This window comes from Rattus norvegicus, chromosome X (assembly GCF_021556685.1).
Source record: "Rattus norvegicus strain SHRSP/BbbUtx chromosome X, alternate assembly SHRSP_T2T, whole genome shotgun sequence".
In the NCBI taxonomy this organism is placed as follows: Eukaryota; Metazoa; Chordata; class Mammalia; order Rodentia; family Muridae; genus Rattus; species Rattus norvegicus.
The window spans coordinates 147,633,519-147,646,764 of NC_141554.1; the positions used below are offsets into that span (position 1 = coordinate 147,633,519).

A 13,246-nucleotide genomic window follows, 5' to 3' on the forward strand; every position below is an offset into this window, starting at 1 on the left:
GTTTTATGTATAACAAGAAAATTTTCGAAGTAAATTTCACTCTAATTTATTATCAATATATCTTTGATTTATACCTATATACTTGATTTAGATACTTTTACACCTAGATTTGTGTAAAAAATTTTTATCTAGAAAGGGGTCATGAATAGCCAAATTTTAAGAAACATTGATCTATGAACTTTTTGAAAGCTACATCTTCCCTTTATGCCCCAGGTTTTTCTGTTTAGAAGAATAATGTCTTTTCCACCAGCATTGTATTTTGAAAGAATATAAATTTGGTTTTACACAGTCAGAGTTATAGAGAAAATTTACGTTTGGATGAATTATATGTTAAATTTTACTTATTTGCAACCTGAAGTTAGAAGAAACTCTAGCGTTGATATCAGAAAAAGTTGAGAGTTTTAGAGTTAATTATGATTAAATATGTGTATTAAAAACATATGACATTTGGAGGTCAGAGACAGCAGATTTCCCTGGAGCTGGAATTACAAATGGTTATAAATTGTTCAGGGTGGCTTCTGGGAACTTAACTTGGGTCGTCTGCAAGAGCAGTGTGCACTTTAATTGCTGAGCAATCTCTTTAGCCTGTAAATAACTATTAAAATGGATTAAAGAATCATGCTTGGAGCTACATTCTTATAATTCTAGCATTTGGAAGCAAAGGCAGGAAACTCATGCATTTAAAGTCAGCTGGTGAAACAGTAAGGTCCCGTCAAAAACAATTCCTAAACATTCACCAATACCGACAACTATATGGTAGAGAGAAATAAAGGGAGTGATTTCTTAATTAGGGTTTCTTTTGCTGTGATAAAATACCATGACCAAAAATAATTTGGGGAGGAAAGGGTTTATTTTAGTTTACATTCTATATCCCAGTCCATCATGAAGGTAAGTGAGGGAAGAAATTCAAGCCAAGAGTCTGAAAGCAGGAACTGAAACAGCCATGGGGGTATGCTGCTTACTAGCTTGTTTTCTTAGGGCAACCAGGACCACCAAGCCAGGGATGGTACTACCCACAGTGAGCTGAGACCTTCCACATTAATAACTAATTAAGAAAATTTTATACAGCCGGATATTATGGAAACATTTTTTTAATTTAGGTTTCCTTTTCTCAGATGCCTGTAGCTTGTGTCAAGTAAAAACAACAACAACAACAACAATAACAACAACAGCAACAACAAAACAACAACTAGTCAGCACAGGGAGTAAGGGTAATCAGAATAGATTTAACCATGCATGAAATTGTCAAAATTTACATTTAATTAATTAAAACATTGAAAATAGAGGATAACAGTGACTAAATTTGTCTGTCTACCTACAACATTCCATGTATGTATAGTCATAAGACTATTTAGCCAAGGTCAAGCAGTCTGCAGGATCTTTACTATAGATGTAGTAACTTGAGTTCATATTAACACCATTTACAGAGTATTTTTATGTACCAGACACCAAGATTAATGCTCTAGATCTCTAAATTACCAAAGTACAAGTCCTTGTACTCAAGTAACTTATACCATGTAGGGTACACAAGTATGATAATGTAAAGTGACTATCTTCATGTTAAGTAACATATGTTGAAATGATCATTCTAACAGTGTTTGGAAAGTGTGCACCAGGAAGGAAGTCACTCTGTAGGGAGACTATTTAGAAAGAAAGAGAACACGATTACCAAAACTGAGGTGTTGAGAATAAAGAAAAATGGATGAATCTGAGAAATGTTGAAGAAGCTAAAGTCTTGTATTTTTCCTCTGAATTACTGGTGGGATGATGGAAAGGAATCTTAGAGGTGCTCAGGATGTAGATGTGGGCAATTTATCCCTCTCATTAAATAGAGAAGCCAGGAAGTGAGATCTGAAGTGAATGAGATTGGAAGAAGAGCTAAGTTCCATCTGAAGTTTTGTTTGAGATTTCCATGAGATATTCAAATACAGATGTCCATGATCTAGTCAGGTCATCAGCATCTGGAAGAGGGCTTCCTGACATTCTTTGTGCTCTTAGAAGGCTGGGAAGCCTATGGGCCTTTTCTCAGAATAATATTTAAAAATGAATCAAGTGAAAGGACTATAAAGAACAGAAATCATGCTGAGATACTATTATCAAATAGAGATATTGTGATGTAGTAACATATGTATTTGTTAATTAATTAAATAAAGAGATCTGAGGGTAAATCTAATAATACCTACAAGCTGAAATAAGTATCAATATTATTTTAATCTATCAGCAACAACTACAATATATTGAAATATTTGTGATTTCTATTAATGATGAAGTCATATATATTGACTTGTTCTCTATAATAATAATTTAAAGAAATATTAGCTGTTCACTAATGATTACTAAATATAAAAGTTAACATTTTTATCCTTGAAGATGGGTCAATAAAGTGCTTGCAGCATAACCACAGGATCTACATTAGATCCCTAGTAACCCTTTAAGCAAAAACTGGGAATGATTGCCTTGTAATACCAGTGCCAAGGAGATAGGGACAAATGGATCTCTGAGGCTCACTGTCCAGCCAGCCTAGACGAATTGGCGACCTCCAGGACAATGAGAGACCCTGTCTCAAGAAACCATGTGATGATTGACATGAAAGACAGTACTTGATGAAAGTCAACTATGGTTGACTTCAGGCCTGCACATACATGGTTACAATATATACCCATACACACACACACACACACACACACACACACACACACACACACACACACACACAAAGTATGGTTGGTTTTGTTCGGTTGGTTTGATCTTGGTTTTTCAAAACAGGCTTTGTCTGTGTAACCCTGGCTATCATGGAATTTACTCTCCAGACCAGGCTGGCCTCAGACTTAGAAATTCACCTACCTCTGACTCCAGAGGGCTGGGATTCAATGTGACACCAATGCCTGGCAAAAAATTATGTTTTTATCTACTGTTTATATGCAAATTCTATTCACAGATCTATGTCAGAAACTTAATCTAGATGCTAATTCAAGTTTGTAGAAGTGGATAGGAACAACCGAGAGAGAGAGAAAGATAAAGGAGAATGCCCAAGACCAAATTCCGAGAATCTGTGTATTTAGACTTTGGATAAAAAGAGGCTGATCCAGGAAAGCAAATGAAATGCCCAAAATATTCATTGGAGCAGTGGAGTCAGAAAGCAGAGCTCAGCGGGTTTCAGAGTGATTGAGAGCCGAGAAAGAGATAGGAGTTTGTTCCTTAGTTATTTTTCTATTGCTGTGATAAAACACCATGACCAAAAGCAACTCATGGTTGAATATATTTTCTTTTTTTTCCATCTTTATTAAATTGGGTATTTCTTTTTTTTTTTTTTTTTGGTTCTTTTTTTTCGGAGCTGGGGACCGAACCCAGGGCCTTGCACTTCCTAGGCAAGCGCTCTACCACTGAGCTAAATCCCCAACCCCAAATTGGGTATTTCTTATTTACATTTCAAATGTTATCCTTTCCCAAGTTTCCAGGCCAACATCCCCCTAACCCCTCTCCCTCCCCTTCTCTATGGGTGTTCCCCTCCCCATCCTCCCCCCATTACTGCCCTCCCCCAACAATCCCGTTCACTGGGGGTCCGGCCTTGGCAGGACCAAGGGCTTCCCCTTCCACTGGTGCCCTTATTAGGCTATTTATTGCTACCTATGCAGTTGGAGCCCAGGGTCAGTCCATGTATAGTCTTTGGATAGTGGCTTAGTCCCTGGAAGCTCTGGTTGCTTGGCACTGCTGTTCATATGGGATCTCAAGCCCCTTCAAGCTCTTTCAGTTCTTTCTCTGATTCCTTCAACCAGGGGTCCCGTTCTCAGTTCAGTGGTTTGCTGCTGGCATTCGCCTCTGTATTTGCTGTATTCTGGCTGTGTCTCTCAGGAGAGATCTACATCCGGCTCCTGTTGGCCTGCACTTCTTTGCTTCATCCATCTTATCTAGTTTGGTGGCTGTATATGTATGGGCCACATGTGGGGCAGGCTCTGAATGGGTGTTCTTTCAGCCTCTGTTCTAAACTTTGCCTCCCTATTCCCTCCAAAGGGTATTCTTGTTCCCCCTTTAAAGAAGGAGTGAAGCATCCACATCTTTCTTGAGTTTCATGTGTTCTGTGCACCTAGGATAATTCGAGCATTTGGGCTAATAGCCACTTATCAGTGAATGCATATCATGAGTGTATTTTGTGATTGGGTTCCCTCACTCAGGATATTTTCCAGTTCCATGCATTTGCCTATGATTTTCATAAAGTCATTGTTTTTGATAGCTGAGTAATATTCCATTGTGTAGATGTACCACATTTTCTGTATCCATTCCTCTGTTGAAGGGCATCTGGGTTTTTTCCAGCTTCTGGCTATTATAAATAAGGCTGCTATGAACATAATGGAGCACGTATCTTTGTTGTATGTTGGAGCATCTTTTGGGTATATGCCCAAGAGAGGAATAGCTGGGTCCTCAGGTAGTGCAATGTCCAATTCTCTGAGGATCCTCCAGACTGATTTCCAGAATGGTTGTACCAGTCTGCAATCCCACCAACAATGGAGGAGTGCTCCTCTTTCTCCGCATCCTCGCCAGCATCTGCTGTCACCTGAGTTTTTGATCTTAGCCATTCTCACTGGTGTGAGGTGAAATCTCAGGGTTGTTTTGATTTGCATTTCCCTTATGACTAAAGATGTTGAACATTTCTTTAGGTGTTTCTCAGCCATTCGGCATTCCTCAGCTGTGAATTCTTTGTTTAGCTCTGAACCCCATTTTTTAATAGGGTAATTTGTCTCCCTGCAGTCTAACTTCTTGAGTTCTTTGTATATTTTGGATATAAGCCCTCTATCAGTTGTAGGACTGGTAAAGATCTTTTCCCAATCTGTTGGTTGTCGTTTTGTCCTAACAACATTGTCCTTTGCCTTAGAGAAGCTTTGTAGTTTTATGAGATTCCATTTCTCGATTCTTGATCTTAGTATAGCATAAACCATTGGTGTTTTGTTCAGGAAATTTTTTCCAGTGCCCATGTGTTCCAGATGCTTCCCTAGTTTTTCTTCTATTAGTTTGAGTGTGTCTGCTTTGATGTGGAGGTCCTTGATCCACTTGGACTTTAGCTATGTACAGGGTGATAAGCATGGATCGAACTGCATTCTTCTACATGCTGACCTCCAGTTGAACCAGCACCATTTGCTGAAAATGCTATCTTTTTTCCATTGGATAGTTTTGACTCCTTTGTCAAAAATCAAGTGACCATAGGTGTGTGGGTTCATTTCTGGGTCTTCAATTCTACTTCACTGGTCTATCTCTCAGTCTCTGTACCAATACCATACAGTTTTTATCACTATTGCTCTGTAATACTGCTTGAGTTCAGGGATAGTGATTCCCCCTGAAGTCCTTTTATTGTTGAGGATAGTTTTAGCTATCCTGGGTTTTTTGTTATTCCAGATGAATTTGCAAATTGTTCTGTCTAACTCTTTGAAGAATTGGATTGGTATTTTGGATGGGGATTGCATTGAATCTGTAGATAGCTTTTGGTAACATGGCCATTTTTACTATATTAATCCTGCCAATCCATGAGCATGGGAGATCTTTCCATCTTCTCTAGATCTTCTTCAATTTCTTTCTTCAGAGGCTTGAAGTTCTTTTCATACAGATCTTTTACTTGCTTGGTTAAAGTCACACCGAGGTATTTTATATTATTTGGGACTATTATCAAAGGTGTCGTTTCCCTAATTTCTTTCTCTGTTTGTTTCCTTTTTGTGTAGAGGAAGGCTACTGATTTATTTGAGTTAATTTTATACCCAGACACTTTGCTGAAGGTGTTTATCAGCTTTAGTAGTTCTCTGGTGGAACTTTTGGGATCACTTAAATATACTATCATATCATCTGCAAATAGTGATATTTTGACTTCTTCCTTTCCAATTTGTATTCCTTTGATCTCCTTTTGTTGTCTGATTGCTCTGGGTAGAACTTCAAGAACTATATTGAATAAGTAGGGAGAAAGTAGGCAGCCTTGCCTAGTCCCTGATTTTAGTGGGATTGCTTCAAGTTTCTCTCCATTTAGTTTAATGTTAGCAACTGGTTTGCTGTATATGACTTTTACTGTGTTAAGTTATGGGCCTTGAATTCCTATTCTTTCCAGGACCTTTATCATGAAGTGGTGTTGAATTTTGTCAAATGCTTTCTCAGCATCTAATGAAATGATCGTGTGGTTTTGTTCTTTCAGTTTTTTTATATAATGGATTACGTTGATGGTTTTCCGTATATTAAACCATCCCTGCAGGCCTGGGATGAAGCCTACTGGATCATGGTGGATGATTGTTTTGATGTGCTCTTGGATTCGGTTTGCAAGAATTTTATTGAGTATTTTTGCGTCGATATTCATAAGGCAAATTGGTCTGAAGTTCTCTTTCTTTGTTGGATCTTTGTGTGGTTTAGGTATAAGAGTAATTTTGGCTTCATAGAAGGAATTCCATAGCCCTCCGTCTGTTTCAATTTTGTGGAATACTTTGGATAGTATTGGTATGAGTTCTTCTATGAAGGTCTGGTAGAATTCTACACTGAACCCATCTGGACCTGGGCCCTTTTTGGTTAGGAGACCTTTAATGAGTGCTTCTATTTCCTTAGGAATTATGGGGTTGTTTTACTGGTTTATCTGTTCCTGATTTAACTTCGGTACCTGGTATCTGTCTCGGAAATTGTCCATTTCCTGCAGATTTTCAAGTTTTGTTGAATATAGGCTTTTATAGTAAGATCTGATGATTTTTTGAATTTCCTCTGAATCTGTAGTTATGTCTCCTTTTTCATTTCTGATTTTGTTAATTTGGACACACTCTCTGTGTCCTCCCCTTAGTCTGGCTAAGGGTTTATCTATCTTGTTGATTTTCTCAAAGAACCAGCTTTTGGTTCTGTTGATTCTTTCTATGGTCCTTTTTGTTTCTACTTGGTTGATTTCAGCTCTGAGTTTGATTATTTCCTGCCTTCTACTCCTCCTGGGTGTATTTGCTTCTTTTTGTTCTAGAGCTTTTAGGTGTGCTGTCAAGCTGCTGATATATGCTCTTTCCTGTTTCTTTCTGCAGGCACTCAGCGCTATGAGTTTTCCTCTTAGCACAGCTTTCATTGTGTCCCATAAGTTTGGGTATGTTGTACCTTCATTTTCATTAAATTCTAAGAAGTCTTTAATTTCTTTCTTTATTTCTTCCTTGACCAGGTTATCATTGAGTAGAGCATTGTTCAACTTCCACGTATATGTGGGCATTCTTCCCTTATTGTTATTGAAGACCAGTTTTAGGCCGTGGTGGTCTGATAGCATGCATGGGATTATTTCTATCTTTCTGTACCTGTTGAGGCCTGTTTTTTGACCAATTATATGGTCAATTTTGGAGAAAGTACCATGAGGAGCTGAGAAGAAGGTATATCCTTTTGCTTTAGGGTAGAACGTTCTATAAATATCTGTTAGGTCCATTTGGCTCATGACTTCTCTTAGTCTGTCTACGTCTCTGTTTAATTTCTGTTTCCATGATCTGTCCATTGATGAGAGTGGGGTGTTGAAATCTCCTACTATTATTGTGTGAGGTACAATGTGTGTTTTGAGCTTTAGTAAGGTTTCTTTTACATATGTAGGTGCCCTTGTATTTGGGGCATAGATATTTAGGATTGAGAGTTCATCTTGGTGGATTTTTCCTTTGATGAATATGAAGTGTCCTTCCTTATCTTTTTTGATGACTTTTAGTTGAAAATTGATTTTATTTGATATTAGAATGGCTACTCCAGCTTGCTTCTTCTGACCATTTGCTTGGAAAGTTGTTTTCCAGCCTTTCACTCTGAGGTAGTGTCTGTCTTTGTCTCTGAGATGTGTTTCCTGTAGGCAGCAGAATGCAGGGTCCTTGTTGCGTATCCAGTTTGTCAATCTATTTCTTTTTATTGGGGAGTTGAGGCCATTGATGTTGAGAGATATTAAGGAATAGTGATTATTGCTTCCTGTTATATTCATATTTGGATATGAGGTTATGTTTGTGTGCTTTTTTCTCTTTGTTTTGTTGCCAAGACGATTAGTTTCTTGCTTCTTCTAGGGTATAGCTTGCCTCCTTATGTTGGGCTTTACCATTTATTATCCTTTGTAGTGCTGGATTTGTAGAAAGATATTGTGTAAATTTGGTTTTGTCATGAAATATCTTGGTTTCTCCATCAATGTTAATTGAGAGTTTTGCTGGATACAGTAACCTGGGCTGGCATTTGTGTTCTCTTAGGGTCTGTATGACATCAGTCCAGGATCTTCTGGCCTTCATAGTTTCTGGCGAGAAGTCTGGTGTGATTCTGTTAGGTCTGCCTTTATATGTTACTTGACCTTTTTCCCTTACTGCTTTTAATATTCTTTCTTTATTTTGTGCGTTTGGTGTTTTGACTATTATGTGACGGGAGGTGTTTCTTTTCTGGTCCAATCTATTTGGAGTTCTGTAGGCTTCTTGTATGTCTATGGGTATCTCTTTTTTTAGGTTAGGGAAGTTTTCTTCTATGATTTTGTTGAAGATATTTACTGGTCCTTTGAGCTGGGAGTCTTCACTCTCTTTTATACCTATTATCCTTAGGTTTGATCTTCTCATTGAGTCCTGGATTTCCTGTATGTTTTGGACCAGTAGCTTTTTCTGCTTTACATTATCTTTGACAGTTGAGTTAATGATTTCTATGGAATCTTCTGCTCCTGAGATTTTCTCTTCCATCTCTTGTATTCTGTTGGTGAAGCTCGTATCTACAGCTCCTTGTCTCTTCTTTTGGTTTTCTATATCCAGGGTTGTTTCCATGTGTTCTTTCTTGATTGCTTCTATTTCCATTTTTAATTCCTTCAACTGTTTGATTGTGTTTTCCTGGAATTCTTTCAGGGATTTTTGTGATTCCTCTCTATAGGCTTCTACTTGTTTATTTATGTTTTCCTGGAATTCTTTCAGGGATTTTTGTGATTCCTCTCTGTAGGCTTCTACTTGTTTATTAATGTTTTCCTGTGTTTCTCTAAGGGAGTTCTTCACGTCTTTCTTGAAGTCCTCCATCATCATGATCAAATGTGATTTTAAATCTAGATCTTGCTTTTCTGGTGTGTTTGGATATTCAGTGTTTGCTTTGGTGGGAGAATTGGGCTCTGAGGTTGCGATGTAGTCTTGGTTTCTGTTGCTTGGGTTTCTGCATTTGCCTCTTGCCATTAGATTATCTCTAGTTTTACTTTGTTCTGCTATTTCTGACAGTGGCTAGACTGTCCTATAAGCCTGTGTGTCAGGCGTGCTGTAGACCTGTTTTCCTGTTTTCTTTCAGCCAGTTATGGGGACAGAGTGTTCTGCTTTTGGGCATGTAGTTTTTCCTGTCTACTGGCTTTCAGTTGTTCCTGTGGGCCTGTGTCCTGAGTCCACCAGGCAGGTCACTTGGAGCAGAAAAGTTGGTTTTACCTCTGGTCTTGGGCCTGAAGTCGCTCCTCAGGGCTGGGTTTCAGGTCTCCATGAGGGCAGCAACCAGAAGGGCCTGCCCCTCCTTCTCCAGGGTCCCTGTGCACAGAGGACCCAGATGTCGCTAGGCATTTTCATCTAGAGTCAGAAATGTGGGCAGAGAGTAGTCTCCTCTGACTTCCCAGGAGTGTCTGCCCCTCTGAAGGTCTAGCTCTCCCTCCCACAGGATTTGGGTGCAGGAAGCTATTTGACTGGGTCCGTCCAGATCTCTGCGCACTCTGGACCTCAGGGCTCCTGCAGCTTGAGTGCCCCTATCTTCCTGTTCCCCGAGGCCCTATACAATTTCCTCTTGGGCCAGGGATGTGGGCAAAGGTATGCAGGAGTGGTGGTCTCTCCTGCCCTGCAGTCTCAGAAGTCCCCCCCCCCCCGTCTGGGTGATGAGCTCTCTCTCCCACGGGGTTTGGGAGCAGGGAGATGTGGGTCGGGGTCAGCGAGGTTCAGGCGCCAGCTCTTCAATTTATTTTTACTTACAATTCCATAAAAAGAAGCCAGAATGCCGGGTTAGTGGTGGGGCATGGATATAGGCTGTGGGAACAGGAACCTGAGACACCATTTCTTCAACCATAAACATAAAGCAGAGTGAACAAACTTAAGGGTAGGCGATAAATAAACTTTCAAAACCTACTTCCCATGATGTACTTGCTCAAGGACAACTTTACTTCATAAGTGTTCCATAATGGCCTTCAAATATCACAATTAACTTGGAAACAAATGCTCAAATACCTGAACCGGTGGGAGATGTTTCTCATTTAAACCACCACAGCTCGTATATATCTATATCTATATCTATATCTATATCTATATCTATATCTATATCTATATCTATATCTATATCTATCTATATCTGTATATCTATATCTATATCTATATCTATCTATACCTGTCTATATCTATATCTATATCTGTACCATCTTTCAAGTTTGACTGGAAACAGTGGCAAGATAGAATTGTTAGGTAGGAAAGGGACTGTCTTAGTTTGAAGTGCCATGCCAAAACAATATAGGGGCTTCCTAAACAACAGATATTTAGTACTCAGTTATGGAGAATGTTTCTCTAGTTTGCTTCTCTATTGTTGTGATAAAACACTGATCGAAACAAACTTGGAGGAGGAAAGGGTTTATCTGGGCTTAAGAGTCACAGTCCAATAAATTCAAGGCAGGAACTTGAAGGGACTAATCTCAGAGCTAGGCTGACTCCATGACAGGTTGCAAACTAACAGTTTTGGAAACTAGGCCTAAGTCTCTGTTTCCTAGAAAGGAGAAGCCAGATTTGGGAGCCTGTGGTCAGCCAACCACAGCCACTGGAAGCCAATCTTAGGACACCTTACCATCTGGCCTGAAGTAAGAGTAAGTAGCTAGAATGAATAGGTAGATCTCCCGAGCCTAACGAATTGTAGAATTAGTCAGACCCCTAGAGATAGAGCTGACCAATCAAGCTGAGACACCCCTGACAATAAAAGCTGTGCCTGCAAGCCCACTAGGTGTCTCCATTCCTGAATGGGAAGACCCCTGCATGCAGGAAATTCTGCAGAATAAATGCTCCTTGCTTTTGCATGCTATCCGATCCTGGTTTATCATTCTTCAGTGAATCATGGACCCTAAGAAACTAAAGCAAACAACATGGAAGACTGCAGCTTACTTGCTCGCACCCCATGGCCCATGCAGCTTGCTTTTCCTACAGACAAGATCAAATTTATTTAGCTTTCTTTAAATCGGTACCTACATGTTATTCATGGATGTATACTATATTTGAAACTCAAATACTATCAATATTTAATTTTTTAAAAAGAGAACTGAATACTTTTTAATTATCACAATTATTTTTCCAACCAAAATTATCACAGTATTTTCTGCCAAATCAATTTAGTGGGGTATACATAGAAAAGAATTTAATCATGAAATGAAGTAAAATTCTGGTGGATGAAATAAAAAAAAAAGAAATTGACCTTAGGGAAAAGAGGGATGCTATGTAGTTGACATTTAAACATTAACTCAGACACTATCAACACTGAGAGATAAGAAGGCAAAAGCATAAAAATACTACAATAAAAACCTAAATGAATGGGTAGAAATTTTTGTTCTAAGACATCATAAATGTATATTGCATTTGAATTATAAAGTTGAAATTAGTTGTTCTGAAGGATTACCTTTCTTAACTTCTTACAGAATCCAAATAACCAAGATATTGCTCTTTTTTATGACCTCGTACAGTAAGCCCCCAAAAAGCCATTTTTATGTAAGCATATAATTTACTTTGAAGATATAACCCTGTCATATCCTAGCTGTCCCACTATTATGTATTTACCTGAAGGGTCCCAAGGTCAGGAACGTATTGCAAAGGGATACTTTCACAACAATATTTATTGAACATTCTTTTCACAATAATTGTGTTACGGAACCAACCTTGGCATCTAACAACAGAAAAATGGACAGAGAAAAATGTCATATATGCACAAAATGGGATTGTGCAATGGAAAAGTACAAGACATTTTTCAAGGAGGTAGGGGAGAGGTCTGAGGCCAGTAAGGAAGGCTGGAAGCACACTGTAGGAAATGGAGAAACTAAAGAAACTATCAGATGTGTTATGATAGGAACTGTGCCTTTCTCTGGATAATGAGAAGATTATTTTCTTTAACGATAAAGCTATTTCTATGCTAGGTGATATATTCATTAAGAAATTAATCATAATTAATCCTACTTGGGAAACAGACGTTAATCAGAGCTACTGTATAAGAGAGCATTCAATTTGCTGAGGAGTTTTCTCTGAAAACCACATTCTGTCAGTGTATGACTAATGGACCAGCATATAACTATTCAAAGAGCTGACTCATCTCAGGGCTCTGAGCCCAAGCTCCTAAAACAGAGATATCAGGAGTTACCTTGCATAGCACATTACATGGCCTCTCTTTGTTTAGACTATTTTTGCCTGCCCTGGTTTCTGTATCACCATACAGACAAGGGAGGTCTGTATGTAAGATCTTTCTCTTGGAGAGGTGGCTATACATTACAGATATGTGGCAATGGGGAAGCAGAATGCATGCACTCAAATGGATTTGCTCTTGTTATTTTGAGTTGTGTCATCATGAATTGGTAGTACTCAATTCACAAGCAGGACTTCTGTGTTCTGGAGGCTTCAATGGTAGAGAGAGTTGTGTTGGGGGGAAACACTTGTGGGTTAAGGGTGCTAGTAGAGCTGAGAATAGCAGCTTTGGTTTTATTAAGGAGGTCTAGGGCCAATTACATTGTGTAAATGATACTGGAACTGAACTCTGGAAAATGGAAGAACTATGAGCAAATGAAAGGGGAAACTATCCGTTGGAAAATAGAACCTGCATTTATCCTTTGCTGGTGCCTATAAAGTAGAAATTGGTCTGATGAGAGTTCAGTTAATCCAGTCAGCACAGCAGGCAGTGCAATGGAGTTGAGTTGAGTTCCCTTCGGTTCATACAGTAAAGGCAGGTGAAGGCAGAGAATAAGAAGAAGCCAGAAGATTAGAACAAATTGCCAGAGTTAGTTTGAGGCCAAGCAGAGCAACTCAGTGATAACCTGAGAGAAGTCAGATTGAGTCAATCAGTGTGGAGAGCAGTTTGGGCCAGAACATTTGAGTTGATCCAGATAGCCAGAGTTCAGAGAAAGAAAAAAAAACTAGAAAGGGTGAGTTTATTCAGCAGTAAGCCTGCTGAGACGACAATTATATCAGGTGAATAAAGGATATTTTGCATGGTATGATTCTGTAGCACAAGCTGGCCTGGAACTCGCTTTGTAGTCCAGGCTGGCCTCAGATTCACAGTGATCCTTCCGTCTCAGCCCTGA

At 39.0% G+C, this 13,246-nt stretch overlaps 1 protein-coding gene across 3 annotated transcripts in view; it reads right to left on the bottom strand.

Moving 5' to 3' along the window:
* The window catches only part of Cxhxorf66 (similar to human chromosome X open reading frame 66), a 40,212-nt gene that overhangs the window by 12,205 nt on the left and 14,761 nt on the right, over positions 1–13,246 (bottom strand). The window lies entirely within an intron of this gene.